The 15,239-nt window shown below is 41.4% G+C and overlaps 1 long non-coding RNA gene across 1 annotated transcript in view; it reads left to right on the top strand.

Moving 5' to 3' along the window:
• Positions 1 to 15,239, top strand: part of LOC309326165 — a 60,881-nt gene that overhangs the window by 27,947 nt on the left and 17,695 nt on the right. Inside the window, exon 3 of the long non-coding RNA XR_014150212.1 lies at positions 10,035 to 10,217. This is a non-coding gene — a long non-coding RNA (uncharacterized lncRNA). The remainder of the gene's footprint in view (positions 1 to 10,034; positions 10,218 to 15,239) is intronic.

Below are 15,239 nucleotides of genomic sequence, written 5' to 3'. Positions count from 1 at the left end.
AGCATGGAAATGCAGGCTGCAAATCTTTTAGCAAGCCAGTAGCTTTTGTGGGCTTACTTAGAAGGCTGACTTACAACTTTCCTCCATGCATTTGTTTAACCCTTCTTCAACATCTGTGTCAGAGAGGGCATTACCATTCCATTAATTAATGAGTGGCACAAGAATAAGTACTCTGGTTGTCCTGAATCATTTTGGCTAGTCGATTAAGGTATTTATCATATTTCCCCTATGCTTCCTTAAAATGTTCCGATTCTTTGAAAATGGCATCCATCACTAATAAATTAAGACAATGATTACTCCGAGAAAATTAAATACAACCTTCGAGCAACAATATTTAGCACTTGCATAGGTACAAAAGGGGCATATAAATGTAAGAAAAGAAAAAAAGATTGTATTTCAAGTGTGTATGCCATGTTTAGTTGATCATTAGAGCAAAGGTAAAAAAAGTGTGACCCACCAGATTTTGTTAGACTATCAGTCCCAGCCAACATGGCCAGTGGTCAGGGATGATGAAGGTTGTAGTTCAGTAACATCTGGAAAGCTGTAGATTTCTCAGGCTTGATTGTGAGACATAATCACTCATTTTGTCCCTTTCCTCTCATGCAAGAAGGAATGCCTCTACTGCTATGACGCATGCATCATTTAAGAACAAAGTATGCTTCCCTCCCACCTTCAAAGCTATATGCAGGCTTCATTGGTTAATACTCACACAGTTAAATCAAGATTTCTTTTAACTATGTGGCAGTCCTTTTTCAAATCAAGTATACATATGCTGGGAGCATTGGCCTGTCACTTTGAGCCATAAAGTTTAACCATGATTTAAAGGTGAGCATGCAGTGTGCTAGTGAGTAGGGCAAAACTTGCAGCCGCTTTGCTTGTCTGCTGTTCCTGTCATTCTGTTGGGAGCCAAGCCATAGTTTGACTTAGCCAGCAACATCGGAACTCAAGTTTGTGGTTTATTTCTGCCATGAAAGACCTTGGTTACAATATGTGGTTTCCTTAAACAAACCACGAACCTGGATTTAATGGTAAGCCAAACCATGGCTTGTGGCAGGAGAAAAGCAAAACACCCTTGGTTTTCAACCCAAGTATGTGCTTACCTTTGAATCACCATTAACTGCTTTAAAGTGACATGAACCAGTGTGAAAGCCTGGTGTAAAAATGCCAACCATCAGATGAACTTGTTTTTTTCTGAAGTGGTATCTTCCAGTTTTCCCACATACTGGCTCTTCTGTAAGCGGAATGTGACAGATAACCTTAGGCAGCAGAGCTGGGGCAACACTAATTAATTGTATGCAGTCTGGTCTTAGTCTGCTTTACTCCAAGCTGGTCTCATTCAGTTTAGTGAGACTTGCTCTTGAAATATTTTGTGGCAGTGGTACGGACGGTGTATTCTTGAAGCACACAGCTGTAGTAAGTAGCCACTGTCTCTTCCATCTGCTTAGGCACTAGAGACCCTTTGAATGAATGGAGAAGCAAATATGGTAACTGATGTTTTCATGCAATGCAATGCATATCACCAAACAGACATTTTTCTAGTCCAGCTGGTGTTGATATGTGCACATGTGCATGGGAATGCTTCATTTTGTATGCTGAAATTATAGAGGGGTTTTTTAGTGTCATTCTCGTGAAAGAAAGAGACAATGGAACTACATTTTTTTTTTACCTGCACATTATTGCAAGGTTTTTCTATTGGGCAGATGCCATGCTATTCACTGATTAATGAGAAAATTCCAACTGCAGAGCCAGGTATAAATTATGTTGGAAGTAGGTCAAGGCAGGAACATACTTTGCAACAAACACAGCCATCCTGTTGGCTCACTTGGAGAACTGAACAAACAGCCTTTCCAGTCCCATCCCTCCCCCCCCCATCGGTGAAAAGCTTTGGAAGTTCCAAGTAACCTGTTCTAGCTTGTTTCGGGAACTTCATCAACTGCAAGTTCCTTAGGGTCTTTCCAGATAATGAAATTAAAGCTTGCAAAACATTCATGTTGTTTTTACTTGTATCTCTCCATTCACTGTTTAGTCTGGGTCCTGAAGAGGCCAACCTGGAATTTTGGTGTGCCAAGCATGGTTTTATAGGTGTGTAGGTGCCAGAATCGGCAGTTTGAAATATTTGGCTGTGATGTTTTGGTAAACAAAGCTGATAATGCTTATGAAAGTGGTGGTATTTATTTTTAAATCCTTCAGATTAAAAAAACCAATTCAGTCAACAACAGTAGTTAGAATTCATAGTAAACAACTAGGACATAAAGGGAATTCACATTTCAATTTGTGAATGTCAAAGTAGTGCAGATAAGCAATTTCATCTTCACCCTCTTCTCCAGATAAAGGGTATGCTGCTGCAAGTGTGTGCTCATTAGAGCAGCTGTCATGGAGTTCTAGCCAAAGTTAGTTTATATACTGCACAGACCCATTGAAATGAATGGACGACATGGGCTTGAATCTTGGCTCCATTTAATAGGGCTTCTGTTTTTGTTCCTGTTTATTATTTTGCTTTCAGGTAGTCATGGTTAGAATTGCACTGTAACTTAGGCCCATTAATTTAAATGGGTCTAATCTAAGTCAACTTTAGCTTGGATCCAGCCCATGATTTTCCTAGCCGTGGCACAGAAATGTACAAGAGAGTTTTAACTGTAGAACATTTACACCAGTTGATATGGTAAGGCTGTGTAGAATGCAGTTAACACTTGAAGAGTTCTGATACTGCTTTGGAGCTGGATGTATTGTTAAATGTGCAGTCTACGTGCCACCCTGAAATTTCCTCATGTAATCCCGACACTTAATTCTAGGGATCTTTTGGCACTGAGACCAGAATTTGACACTCCCAACAGTTAACACAGATCACAGAGATAAGTCAGAAGTCAATGTTGTTCTATCAAAAGGGAATTAGCTTACTGGTATATACTAAAATATTCAATAAACAGTGTGTTGATACTAGTATGAATTTAGGAAAGTTAAAAACTGTTATAAGAGTTATTCTGATCAGCATTCGTAGGAATGCACAAGAAACCTAGGATGTGGTCAGAGGAAAGGGGATGGGAGGAGTAGGAGAGATTTGACAGAAAGGCTGGAATAGGTATCAGAAAGGAAAAATGGGCACTGTAGAAACATGGGGAGGTTGTACAAAGATAAAATACCGAACAAAAATGAAATTTGCATTTGTTTCTCTCACTTTTTCCACTTGCACTGCCCACTACTGCCATGTAGTTCTAGGAAGGCTGCCCAGAAGAGAATTCAGACTTTGGGCTAAAAAAAAGGTTTCCCATCCATGAATGTGGCCATAGCACTTCATAGCCAGTGTTGTATCCTCACTGAGAATATCTTACAAATTTAGTCCACCCATTTCCACACTTTGAAGTCTGGACTTTTGTTTCAACTTCTGAATCATAACTCCTTTTGGATACTTTAACAGTGTGTCACGGTGCCCCAGCCAGCTACAGCATGGACCACTCACAGACTTATTAATTTTTTTGCAGTTTGACCTATGTCACAGAATTGTTTCCCATTGCCTGTTGCTTCCATAGTTCCTTTCCCTGACATATTAAACTTCCAGTGGTGGTATACTAGCAAATAAAAACATCACTCATCTGAAATCACCCAGATATGTTTGTGGTGACTCACGATAGTACCATATATCACTTGCTCTCACTCTTGAGATACAGTACTGAATTGGACCTGAGTTGGCTAGTCTGAATTTCCAGTTTTCACAAGCATATCTTCAATGCTTTTTTCCTTGACATACCGTACAAATTCTGAACATATTATTCTGAACCGTTTGCTTTTTGTTCTCAATATTTGTTTACACAACTCATTCTATTCTAACAGAACCTGTTCCGAAAGTTTGAGGTATATTGACGCTGGCATAGACTTGATACCTGCAGTCCTAATATGAACCACACTCTTAAATTGCATTCCTGTGGTACAGGTGGGTGGGGCTAACAGATGGACAAAAAAAACAGTGGCAAAAATATCTATATTGCAAGGCTGGAAGGACAATTGCCCACCACTGACTTCTCACTGATCTGAATATCTCACTGCCCTTTCCACATTTGAACTCATGGCTTATAATTATCAGTGTTGTATAGATGCCAATTGGGCATATGAATTGCTTACGTTAATTTATATATTTAAGATAGAACGGATAGAATAGCCTTACTGTTAAATCAGCTAGCAATGGTTTTACATCTTACTTTTCTGTTATAGTTGCAAAATTAAAAAGGGTTAAAAACAGACACTATTGTGCACAAGCTTGCAGATTACATATTCTATACTTTTACACACTTGACTCTTTCCCCAGCAACTGCTCCCTCTGAAGGTCAATGGAGAGTCCATAATATAACACAACCATTGATCACTATTCTGGAATATCCACAACTCTTGCTAATATTTCACTTCTAAGCATGTTTTTGAGCACAAACTCTCCTCCTACCATGCGCATATTCAACACTGATGTCGAAACAGGTGCTCACTATAACGTTTTGAAGGTATTCTGCTACAATCAGATGTGAGATGTGTGTTGCAAACATGAATTGAACTCTTATCTTCTCCATCATATCTTATACAAGATGGGCTTCCCTTCCTAAGCTGGCTGGAAAGAGAAAGGCTAAGGGCCCAGCATTATAAAGTAGGCTGGTCTGACATTCCACCTGATTCAATGGCCATATTGTATTAAATGTTTCAATTATCTGACTGAATGGCATTCCATAAACCTGGCTGATGCCTCATTGCATGCTCCTTGTTCTTGGAAGTGCCTGAGTAAACCTTTTTCTTGCCACCTTCACGATGTACACAGTCGTGTATCTAAAGTCCCCTCCTGCAGCTGCAGACTATGTTAGCATTCATACAACCCATGTGGAAGATGCTCTCCCATATGCTCAATGTGAATAAACAATACGATCAGTATCTTTATCAGAAGCCAGTTATGGCTTTCAGTAGCTCACTTTTCTAGGAATAATGTAATGTTAGAGCTATTCACTATCTTAAAAGATGATGATGATGATGATGATGATGATGATGATTTATACCCCACCCACTCTAGGCGGCTTCCAACAAAATATTAAAATACAATAGTCCTTCAGATATTAAAAGCTTCCCTAAACAGGGCTGCCTTCAGATGTCTTCTAAAATTCTGGTAGTTGTTTTTTCCTTTGACATCTGATGGGAGGGTGTTCCACAGGGCGGGTGCCACTACCGAGAAGGCCCTCTGCCTGGTTCTCTGTAACTTCGCTTCTCGCAGAGAGAGAACTTCCTCGGCGCTAGACCTTACATCACAATAACTTCCTGTGCTGTGATTTGCAAGGCTCACATGTTCTGTGGAAATTGCTTGTTGGACAGCACATAGGGAACTGCGAAATGCTGTTCATAGGACTTCCTATTGACCAGTGTCAGTACACAGACCATCAGCTCTTGACAGAAGCATCAATGGCCTGAAAGAACAGTTGGGACAGCCCCTGCCCTACCCTTCCTTCAGGCTGCTTAAGACCAGCATGGCCTCAGGGAAGGCAGAAGCGCCCCCAGCTGGCATGAGAGTAAAAAAGGGTAAAGATAAAGGGCCCTTGGATGGTTAAGTCCTGTCAAAGGTGACTATTGGGTGTGGTGCTCATCTTGCTTTTCAGGCTGAGGGAGCCGGCGTTTGTCTGGAGACAGCTTTCCGGGTCATGTGGCCAGTATGACTAAACAGCTTCTGGTACAACAGGACACCATGACGGAAGCCAGAGCACATGGAAATGCTGTTACTTTCCCGCTGCAGCGGTACCTTTTTATCTACTTGCACTGGCGTGCTTTTGAACTTCTAGGTTGGCAGGAGCTGGGACAGAGTAATGGGAGCTCACTCCGTCACGCGGATTTGAACCTCTGACCTGGTCGGCAAGCCGAAGAGGCTCAGTGGTTTACACCACTGCACCACCCGCTCCCAGCTGGCATGAGAGTACTGTCAGCCTTCTATATAATGTATTTGTTTTAGTGTTTTGAAATTGTGAACTACCTTGGGTGCCATGGCAGAAAGGTGGTAGATAAATCCATTAAATGAATGAATGAATGTTCCAACACAGCCAATAAATGACATTAATATATGCATCCCTCCAAAGCATAGGCAACATTTTCAAATTCAGATTTACACCTCTGTGACATCTGTACAGTAATTTTGCACAACTACTGATCATGAATATGGCATAGATTTGACCCCTCTGTGCAATGTTTCACCTCATGCTCTGAGGTGGTTTTGTGATCCACTGGAAGCATGTCTGTCAGAGGAAGGTATGCCACCTTTGTAAATGGCTGCAGTTTCTGTCTTTCTTGACTGAGTAATCTGGAGTTAAAACCATAGCACTCTGGAGTCGAGGGATCATTAATTATTGACTCCATGAAGGGGAAATGTTATGTCTTGAGCTCATTGTAGTGATATAAATTGATGAGCAAGAACTTTAAGGATATACACTGCTTGCTTAGTGTTGTCTTTTCCCATGGGAGTTGTAGGACCTGAATAATTGAGGTGGATGGGAAAGTTTAACCATTTTATTGCTGGAGTTCTCATCAGGAACTATTGATAAATGCACAAATTGCAATAAAATTATTGATCTACTTGATATTCCAGTCATTTACTAATTAATTAAATAGAGCAGCTACATTTCCTGAGTGAGACTGTGATCTTATGCATGCTTGCTTGGAAGTAGACCTCTCTGAAATCTGCGAGACTTTGTAACCATGGAAAGTTAAGTCAACTGGGATTTTGAAATGGTGGGGACCAAGTTTCATAAGCTTCTAACTATAACAAAAACATCATTTTGCCATATTACAGAATCAGCTGATTTCTTTACAGCTCTGCATAAAGTATCACAGATAACATGATGAGCCATGTCATCAGGATGTTTAGCTGAACCAAGCCCTATAAAGTTATGTCATCATCTTACGTAATTTGGAGGTGGAGTCAGGTGATGTTTTTTAACCATAAATGTGAATGAAAAAGCAGGTTCACTGCCAAAAAAACCCCAAGTGTTCTACCATGTAAGAGAAAAATGCCGAGATAAGACGGTATCAGGTGTTCAAAAATCAAAGAATGTCCCAAGTTAAAACTGAGGCTCCTCATCTAATGTTAGGCTGCCCATTGCTGTCATTGAATTACCAACAGGGAAAGGAAGGCCTGTAAATCCCATTCTTCCTGTTGCTGCTGGAATAGCCATTAATCCTGCTATAACCTGCCACCAAACATGACTCAGTACAAATTCCTCTGGATCCTCTCCTCCTTCCATGCATCTGGTAAGAGTCTGTGCCTTCAATTTACTTTTGGTGTGCAAGTCCATATGCAACTTGACAAGAATAACATCAACACAAGGAATTTAATCATTTGATTGAATTTATTATATACCACATTGGCTCAGGGTGGTTTGCAGTATTTATAACACTTCCTTCTTCCTTTCCTTTCTCCTCACCATTGTAGATATGTAGACAAACAGAAATTGAAAGACACTGGGGCTCCTCTGTCAGACGACTCAGCTACATGTGTAAAGATAAAGTGCTTTATATGCGTTATAACACAATGACACCAGACGACGCTGTGGAGTTCCATTTTTCACCAATGGAACTTCCTTGTATGAAGTTTACAGCGTGTTTAACTGAACCAAGTGGATGTGTCAAGATTCAACCAGAGTAACATATGGAGGTGCTTTATAATACAATCCTACTCCTAGTAAAGTGGGGATAGGATTGCAGCCTTACACCTTTTGTCCATATAGCCCAGTATGGTCTCCACTTATAGGCAGCAGCTCTCCAGTGCCTCAGCAGAGAAAAGTCTTCCCATCACCTGCGGCCTGATATTTTAAAATGGAGGTGCCAATGACTTGACTCTTGGAAATTTTGCGTGCAAGGTATGTGCTCTACCACTGAGCTATTATCTCTTCCCCTAAACAATGCTCCCTGTCTGCTATCTGGGATGGAGTCCTCTGCCACTCTAGAGGGGCTGGGCCAATGGCCCCAATAGTGTCCTAGTTGTTGCCTCAACAGAACCACAGATAAGGCTAGATGGGAACAAGGTGGCAGGAAGGTGAGCATCTCCCTTGCCATGGTGATGAGGACACTTCCTCCATTGCCTGGAGGCGTCAGTGGGTGGAGTCCTGTCAAGCCTGTCAGGTCTTGTTGACCAGGAGGTCAGGCGCCAGCAAGCAAGGATTACCTCTCCAGTCACCCACAGAGAGTGGAAGAGGAGAGGACAAAGGTCTGGGATGATTTAACTCTCTTGCAACTGAGGTTGAAAGGGAGAATGAGCCACAAGGGTTGGGCCATCTGCTTTTTGCCCATCACAAAAAAACATTAATCCCATTAAAATCTCTGGTGAATATTTATGACCCCATCCACCTAGTCCTAACCCAGAATAGTTGCCTGGACTTGCAACTATAGTAGTAACCATGCACAACAAAGGTATGCTGGTCCTATTCTCGACAAGAAAATATTTACCAATTAAAATGTGGTTCTGTAATGAAGCTGTTCATTAGAACTGAAATAACAAAACAGCAGTTGATGTTCTAGCAAGCCAGGTATGACTGTGTTTCCACAAAAGTGAGTGTCTTCCTTTATCTTCTTAACAGAAGCTTTTCTCTTTGGAGAATAGTGGGACATCTTCATAAAAATCACATAGAGCTGGTTTATCTAACTTGAAAGAATAACTGTCATTTCCTTTTCTTAGTCTGGGTGATCAAAAGGAGACTAATTTTCAAAGGGAGATGGGAGTTTTCAGAGTAAGCTCTCCTTGAGGCCGAAGCCTCTGCCTCACTGTTTGTTTATTTCATTGGCAACTATGATCTCGCACACAATAATGTCTCTCTCTGTATAAATAACTGACAACTTGCTGCCCTTTATTTTTATACTGGACTCCCAAACTGAAGTTGATGCCATTAGATAAAGTGAGGGGGCTGCTTCAGGCAGTATTAGGTTATATTTTTGGGGGAGGAGGGGGAATCATTCAAGAGAGGCAGACTGTAAGTTATTCAGTATAAATATATTTTTACAATGTGCAAAAGTGCAGAAGAGTCATTTGAATTTTCTACCTCAGTATGCCTTGGGCTAGCTTTGAACCACACTGTGATGGATGCTCTGGCTTTGCAGATTAACTTTATAGTGCTGAGAGCTTTACCCTGAGTCTCACCTCTTATTATCAGATAGTGCTCATTCATTTTCTTATTTTCAGCCCAATATAAAGGACATCCAGTAGCAATCCTCAGTAGTCATTTGTCTGTCTCAAGGATGGGGAATGTGTGGCCCTCTAGATATAGTTAGACTCCAAATCCCATCATCCTCAGCAACCATGACCAATAGCCAGGGATGGTGGGAATTGCAGTCCAGAAACACCTGAAGACACGCTCCCCATGTCTGGCCTATCCCACTCAAAGAGCTGACAGACATCAGATCAACACTGTATGGGAAATTCATATGTCTGGCTTTTAACAGTGTGTGTGTCATTTTTCCCTTCCCACACACAGTTTGACCCTATGTGATGTGCTGTTATTTGCCAGCTCACCTGTTTTGACACTCTCATCTTTAGTGTAATTACTATTGTTGTAAACAACTGAAACAGACCTATTTATTGGGCCTGCAGGTTTGTGCAGGCCCCAGGCACAAACTCCTTTGCAGCACATTATTTCCCTCAGTTCCTTGTGAAAAAGGATTGATTGTTAAATGGCTCTGAAAATTGTAGCTCTGTGAGGAGAATAGGGAGTCTCTTAACAAATCTCAGCACCCTTAACTACACTTCCCAGAATTCTTTGGGGAAGCCATGACTGCTTAAAGTGGTATAATATTTCTTTAATGGCCCTTGAGTTGGCTATCCTGCCTTTGTTTGAAGACCTCTGGCAAGGGGAAGCCCACCACCCCTTTACATAGTTAGTTCTATCGTTCAATTCCTCTTACAATCAAGAATTTTGTCCTCATGTTTTACTTACTGTAACATAAATTTGCTAGATCTAGTTCTAACCTAGATCTTTAAAAAGCTCTATAATTGACTTCCAAGGAGAGAAACAAACAAGCTTTTATTTTATTTTCAGAAAAAGCCCAGACCTGAACTGCATGTGGCTTTCAATTTCAAACCATTGTTCTCATGATGGAAGATGGAACTAAAAATCACATTTTACATACTTCAAGAGTGGTTGCTGCATACAAAACGGTCTTCTAATCATCAGCAGTGCCGAGAAAGGAACTATTATATGCGTGGTATTAATCCAGTATTGGTAAGTTCACCCACTTGCATAATGTGCTGTGCACTTCTTTCAAGACATCTGCTTAAAGGTTATCTAACTCATTATCATCACATCTAGGAATGGCATTGATAAAACATGTGTTTTTCCCTTATAGAAGAAATATGGTGGGGGACAGTTGTCCTATTCAGTGGATAGAGAAATTAGACAGTTCTGTTTTTATGCAGTTACATATTCATCTAAACAAAACGAGTAGCCATAAATGTCACTGTTAACCTTTCATCTGAAGGTCTCTAGCCTGGAGGGAATGCCAGATAACGGGAAAACAGAAGTAAATTTGAAGTAAGAATGGCAATACTTCACACAGTGCCTTTTACTGTTGGATTATAGTATGCAGCAGCACTCCTAATATTTAAATCAATATCTGAAGGCTTTGTTTTAAATTGACAGCAGAAATGGCTCAAGTCCTATTGGTGACTTTGGCAGAAAAACTGAATGCTGTCTCGTGCGATAGTTAAAATACAATAACAGGCAATTTGTTGTCCTTTTTAATGATACCGTATTCCCAAATTGGCTGCTTAAAGTGGGCTAACTTACCCAGCTGTTGTTGCTAATGTTCTTAAAGCAGCACCGCATATAATTCTCCATACAAAACTAAATACTTTATAAATAAGCATTGAGTGCATAGTTCACCAGAACGTTCTGTTGCATGAGTCTCTTTGAAATTAACTGGAACAATGCAAAAGCGTTTATAGTTAAAACACTACTGTGCTCTCAAACTGTTTCCATTCATTTCAGCAGAATTCCTGCAACAAAATGTTCCCATTAATGGTGGTCTAAAACAACCACACACTCTCTCTTTTATTCATTACTTTTTTATCCTTCAAGGTGCCATAGTTGGTGTCTCCCCTCTTCCCATTTTACCCTTGCAGCAATTTTATGAGGTAAATTTGACTGAGAGGAAGTGATTATCTGCCTGTAATCCTATGTACATTTCTAGAGACTGAGCTTCATTTACCTCAGTGGGACTTACTTTTGAGTAAACATACTTCAAAGTGTGCCACACTGGTATCTCATAGAATTGGAAGGGACCACGAGGGTCATTTAGTTCAACCCCCTGCAATGCTGGAATCTGTTTGCCCAATGTGGGGCTCAAACCCATGACTCTGAGATTAAGGGCCTCATGGTCTACCAACTGAGCTACCCATGTGTGTCACCCACCATTCATCATGACCCACTCAGAATCAAAATCCACTTCTCCCCAATCCTAGTATGTCCATCTGGTAGGCACTTTACCACACTGGCCATTTTGACTATTCTCTTCATACAAAACATTCTGTGGCAAAACGAGAGCAGTGTCAGTGAAGTCCAAATTCTTTTGCTGGCAAAAGAAAACTGCCTCCGTCCTTTGTAGAGTTGCCACCCCAGTCAGTTTTTGCCTAAAGCAAAAACATTTTAAGTGAATTTGAAGATTCCTGTTCAGGCAAAACATCTGAGAAATTTTGTGGGAGACAAAGAGAGCTTTAATGAGACTAATTACTCATAGCTGTGTGTGTCTGTGCATCATAAAACTGATTCTAAGATTTGCCTTAAGAAGATAAAGGCGATTGGTTCCTCCATAGACAAAATACCTAAGGGATTTCAGAGGAAGCAAAGTGTTTCAATAGGACAAGTAAAGGAGAGGGAATTTTGTTTTTCCTGGGTACATCTACTCAGCCCTCCTTTTTAAGTTCTGCATGTGTAGAAGGTGTGGTACGTAAAATCTATCAGCAATATATGCCTGTTGTCAGTTGTATAAACCTAGTGTAAATCTCTTTCCTCATATTGCATCACCACAAGTTTTCAGAACATTTAATATGATGGACCACAAGAGGCTGGTTAAGGAGAAAAGAAAGAAACACCCATGACTTGACATCACAATGATCCTTACCAATGTTCACATTATGTTAAACACGTGGTTTGGCATTTCATATCTCTTGTAAAAATTTAAATAGCAGCCATTGGGTAGAATAATTTAAAAGCGTAGTCTTGTAAAAGGCACCTCAAGAGCCAAAAAACACATGGTGTTAGAAGAAGAAGAAGAGTTTGGATTTGATATCCCGCCTTTCACTCCCCTTCAGGAGTCTCAAAGTGGCCAACAATCTCCTTTCCCTTCCTCCCCCACAACAAACACTCTGTGAGGTGAGTGGGGCTGAGAGACTTCAAAGAAGTGTGACTGGCCCAAGGTCACCCAGCAGCTGCATGTGGAGGAGCGGAGACGTGAACCTGGTTCCCCAGATTACGAGACTACCGCTCTTAACCACTACACCACACTGGCTCCCACTGGTTAAACATGTATGATTGTATTCAGTGAAGTCATTGCGTCAGGTGAATGATTTCTGTTTGCACAATGGAATTTACCCTCCCTCCCCCCCAAAAAAACTTGCACCCTCCCAAATCTGCTCTGGGTCTTCCTCCAATCCTGTAGAGCAAATCTGGGGAGGAGTGTGAGGGGAGCACAGGGAAAGTTCCACTGTGTGAGCAGAAGCATTTCACTTGCACTAAGACTTTGCTGGATACAACCCTTCCCTACACCAGCCCTTTCATTGTGGTCCAATTAAAATCCCGCCTTTCCCACCACCAGCTGCTATTTGGCATTGGAAGGAAGCCTTGGGACTGTGATACAGGAGAAAAGGGTTAAGTCTTCCTCTTCTCTATTAACTACGTAAACTACCTGTTTAATGTTGCATGGACTTTGGCCATCAAGGTGGTTCTTTCAATGCAACATCTTTTCAAATGATGCCATATGGTTTTCTTCATGGCAAATTCTCAAAAGCAACACTTGAAGATTGAGATATTCAATGGTTGGAATGCATTCACCTTATCATTTGGGGGGTCATAACTTTTTTTTCAGGACTAAGAGGTTTAAATTTTATTAGAAAGGTACTGTAATTTTTGCTCTATAAGACTCACCTTTTCCCTCCTAAAAAGTAAGGGAAAATGTGTGTGTGTCTTATGGAGCGAATACAGGCTGCGCAGCTATCCCAGAAGCCAGAACAGCAAGAGGGATCACTGCTTTCGCTGCGCAGTGATCCCTCTTGTTGTTCTGGCTTCTGAGATTTAGAATATTTTTTTTCTCGTTTTCCTCCTCCAAAAACTAGGTGCGTCTTATGGTCTGGTGCGTCTTATAGAGCGAAAAATACGGTATTTATATTGGATGAAATCTGGTGTCCAAGTGTGAATGGAATTCTACTTGGACAATGGGACTTTACTGTCCCCTCTTCCCCCTGCAGTCCCCTGCAAGCCCCCAAATCTACTCTGCAATAGATTTGGACAGAGCTGAAGACGGGCTGCCTCTCAGAGGGAAAAGGATGCAATTACAGCAGTGAGGAGCAACAGCAGTGAAGATCAGTGGAGCATCTTGTCTGGGGAACATACCCACTGATCTGATGATCTCTAGAGGTTGGGCTGATGTCAGATGGGGATTTGTTATTGTGCACCATCCTCCCCCTGCCACCTTTTGTACAAGTGTAACTTGCTTCACAGGATTTGGTTGATTAGTAACTCCACTTTCACCTTTCATCAGCTTGCGGTCAAGGCTGCAGTAACACATCGCGCCAGAATTCTGTTCTTTAGCCTCCTGTTGTGAATGGAATGTGAGGGTGTGTAAGCTGTTTCTCTAAGGCGGTGTGTGAAATATGATTGGCAGGCAAAGTCATGTTTGGGTACATGAAGAATGTTCTTCCAGAATTGCAGTAAAACATTAACATTGTGCTCCTCCTCCTCCTCCTCTTCTTCTTCATTGAAACTTTTCATTGTAGAATACAATAAAAAACAAACTTTTTTTTTAAAAAAAGGGAAAGGAAAAGAGAAGGTGGGAAACAAAATGCAAATCTCTCTTTTAAAGGCAGTGGCGTAGCATGGGTTGTCAGCACCCGGGCCAAGGCAAGTAATTTGCGCCCCCTAACCCGTGGATTTACGCACCCTAACCCTAACCCCCAGATGTCGCGCCCGGTGCGGCCGGGCCCCCCTGCACCCCCCACGCTACGCCACTGTTTAAAGGTAGATCTTAACCCTTGCCTCGCACAGAAGTGGGTGGACCCTCCCAGCTCTCACCTGGGAGTGTCTCTTTCTTCTCCCCACCCTGGGAGATCATCCCTTCCTTGCCAGTGTGGTGTAGTGGTTAAGAGCGGTAGTCTCGTAATCTGGTGAACCGGGTTCGCGTCTCCACTCCTCCACATGCAGCTGCTGGGTCACCTTGGGCTAGTCACACTTCTTTGAAGTCTCTCAGGGTCTTTCACCAGCCAGCTATCTCCTTCCTGTGCATACCCTCATTAATCCAGATTAGAGGACATCAAAAAACCAAAATGAAACATAGCAAAAGCAAAGTAGATAGATATTCTTGTACACTGTGTTCCTATTCTTGACTACCTGCTTATTCTAGTATTTTTCCTGCATGAGGCTTTGGCACACATGTCTTATTTACAAATCTCAACAGGCTTTGCTTCATCAAATGCTTAACATTCCTTTCTTGGGCGAGCAATGGCTGTTATGTAAGAACTGGTTCTGACACTCAAGCAAGGAAGTGTTGTGGCTTTCTGTTTAATCTCTTACGTTGGTGCACAGATTACATGGGTTACATGCAGTTCTCCTCTCCACCAGAGAGAGGCAAAATTAAACAAACCTTGAGCCCAACACTTAGTTAACAAAGTTAATCAAAGCAGGACATTCATTCTTCTGCCTCCTCTTAATGATATAGAACAGCATTATGTAACTAGTTGTCTTGATCTGTTCTTCTCCTGCATAGATTTTGTTGAGCAAAAGTGTGGGTTCCCCCTCTCACTACTTTTACCCATAGCACTAACTTCACTCTATTGTTTCTTTACATTGCCATTAGGCAAAGTGTTGGTGCAGATTTTTAAAAAGTAGCTGGAATTGAGAAAAATGTTTGTGTCTGTGCCTCTGTTTTTTCCATGGGTCAGGAATTCCCAGAGCCATCTTTATAGTAAAATGGGGGAGAGTTCAGGTAAATTCAAATAAGATCAACAAATGAAGTACATGTGGGAGTAACATATA

Source organism: Podarcis erhardii, assembly GCF_964252035.2.
Source record: "Podarcis erhardii genome assembly, chromosome: 12".
Taxonomy (NCBI): domain Eukaryota; kingdom Metazoa; phylum Chordata; class Lepidosauria; order Squamata; family Lacertidae; genus Podarcis; species Podarcis erhardii.
This window is presented reverse-complemented; position numbering and strand designations above follow the sequence as displayed.